This window comes from Marmota flaviventris, chromosome 3 (assembly GCF_047511675.1).
Source record: "Marmota flaviventris isolate mMarFla1 chromosome 3, mMarFla1.hap1, whole genome shotgun sequence".
Taxonomy (NCBI): Eukaryota; Metazoa; Chordata; class Mammalia; order Rodentia; family Sciuridae; genus Marmota; species Marmota flaviventris.
This window is the reverse complement of record NC_092500.1, coordinates 61,440,702-61,443,283: the sequence shown is the minus strand read 5'-3', so window position 1 is coordinate 61,443,283 and position 2,582 is coordinate 61,440,702. Positions and strand designations below refer to the sequence as shown.

Here is a 2,582-nt window from a genome sequence, read left to right as displayed (position 1 = left end):
GTCATAGTGGACTGACAAACCTATTCATGAAGTCCATATGAGATGTTAGATATTTACATTTTAGACCAAATATTCTAGGAAAGACTGGAAAAAATAATTACATTTAAATATTCACCTTTAAAATACAGAAGATCTTAACAATAAAAAGAATTTATAATTTTATTGAATCACAAGAGATTGTGACCCAAAGCCAACAACGCAGAATAATCCAGTTAGATATAAATTACAAACGTAGAATAAAAGGAGTAGACATGCCCATCAGGATATTGAAAACATCAATTGCAATTTACAGAAGAAACTACATGTGCATTAGTTTTCTGTCTCTAGTAGTGACTATTTCTTTCGGGCTTTCATGTCACTCTTGTCAGATAAAATAGCTCTAAATTTTACATGAAGATTGACTAAATAAACATCAGTAGTTAGTGATGAAAAAATACACAATAACAACCTTCACTCTGTTGGGACTAACAGATGACCCTCAACTTCAGATTCCAATTTTTGGGTTTCTATTTCTCACTTACATGTTGGTATAACTGGGAATCTGAACATCATATCCCTCACTTTATTGGACCCCTACCTTAAAACACCCATTTACTTTCTCCTACGAAATTTTGCCCTATTAGAAATTTCATTTACATCTGCTTGTATCCCTAGATATTTGTACAACATAGTAACCAATGACAGGTCCATTACTTATAATATTTGTGTCATTCAAGTGTTTTTTATTGACATCTTTGGAGTAATAGAATTTTTTTTCTTCTGGCCGTTATGTCCTATGATCGCTACGTGGCCATCTGCAAACCCCTGCATTCTGTCACCATCATGAACCACAGAGTCTGCAGGAAACTTGTCCTCTGCTGTTGGATGGATGGTTTGTTGACCATACTCCCACCACTTATTCTCTTCCTAAATTTGAAATACTGTGATTCAAATGTTATTGATTTTTTTTTTTTTGTGATGCATCTTCTATCTCGAAGATTTCATGCTCGGACACATGGCTCATAAAGCAGTTCTTGATTGTTTGTGCCGTGCTGACCTTCATTCTGACCCTTGTGTGTGTTGTTCTGTCCTACATATACATCATCAAGACCATTCTAGGATTCCCCTCTGCTCAGCAAAGAAAAAGAGCCTTTTCCACTTGTTCTTCTCACATGATTGTGGTGTACATCACCTATAGAAGCTCTATCTTCATCTATGTCAAACCTTCAGTAAAAAAATCCATGGCTATCAATAAGGGTGTGGTGGTGCTAATGACGTCCATTGTTCCCATGTTGAATCCATTCATTCACACTATGAGGAACAAACAGGTAAGACAAGTTTTCAGTGATTCCTTCAAAAAACTTGCTTTTGTTTCAAAGAGGAAAAAAAATGTTCAAATATAGAAATAAAATATTAACTAAGGATAAACCATTAAACTCCACATCTATTTATCTCTGCTTGATATGAACTCAATTCACATAAACCTTCTCAAATATTTCTTACACCCAGAAAAAATAGTCTCCATCACATAAATTCACTCATTTAGTCCCCCTTCAAACAAACCTTTTTCAAGCTAAGTTCCCAATCTAAAGGAGTGATAATGTTTTTGTAATTAATGTAAACCTAGTTCATTACTTTTAATCTACCCCCAAAAATAAATAAATAAAAGAAAGAAGAAAGAAAATAAAAAAAAATAAAACAAAAGCAAAACCCAACAAGGAAATAAATAATTTAGTTTGTATGTACTTGTACTTACAAGAAAATAATTCATATAGATTTCTCAGTACCTCTTCCACTCTAAATGATGCTATATGCTTTGTTAAAAAAAAATTCTGATCACCTAGCTCTTGGCACCCAAAAAGAAAAAAAAAATATATAGTATTCTTCAATTTGTTTAGCTCACTAATAATCCTCTATAACTAAAGATTTTTTAAAAAATTACCATTATCAACAAGGGACATGATATAATTAAAAAGTAAAGAAAATTAAAATAAATGCACATCCAAATAAATGTGTTTTAAATAAAAGTAGATTTGATATTTAGGATCCTAAAGTTTATTGCTAAGTGTATAATATTTGCATGCATATAAAATGTTAAAATTTTAAAAATTAAAGATTCACAAATTATACTGACTAATAATGCTAGGTGTGTTAATAGCCACCATTGTGTTGCTTCTTTATATGGTTACTCCTTTATGTTAGCATATCCCTGGTAGTATCTTTCATTGCAAGTTAAAACAACATCGAGACCTTGGGCCTACAGCATAGTGGAGCATACAGAAACTGTATGATCTGTGAGTTAGCAGCTAAGTCTATGTGGGCCTAGCAATCCTGAAGAAAGGCAGACACTGGCAGCATTTTACCCAGGGGAACACAGGTTAGAGAGGCTAAAGACAGCAAGACTCTCCCCAATAGCACAAGTCATAAAGTGCAAGGGGATAGACAGGGCTGCCTATAGTGGGTTGAAAGGTTGGAAGAGGCTCTAGTCTTACCCAATCAGCTAGTCCAGCACCAACTGGGTTCCTGGGGGCCACTCAGGGCAGCACTCACTGGGCCCTGACACTAGCTCAGTCCCCATCTTCATCCCCAGCCCAACATCCACC

The 2,582-nt window shown here is 34.7% G+C and overlaps 1 pseudogene; it reads left to right on the top strand.

The window, feature by feature from the left end:
• Window positions 1–425: 425 nt before the first annotated feature.
• LOC114105447 (olfactory receptor 6C2-like) lies at window positions 426–1,382 on the top strand (annotated as a pseudogene).
• Window positions 1,383–2,582: the final 1,200 nt, after the last annotated feature.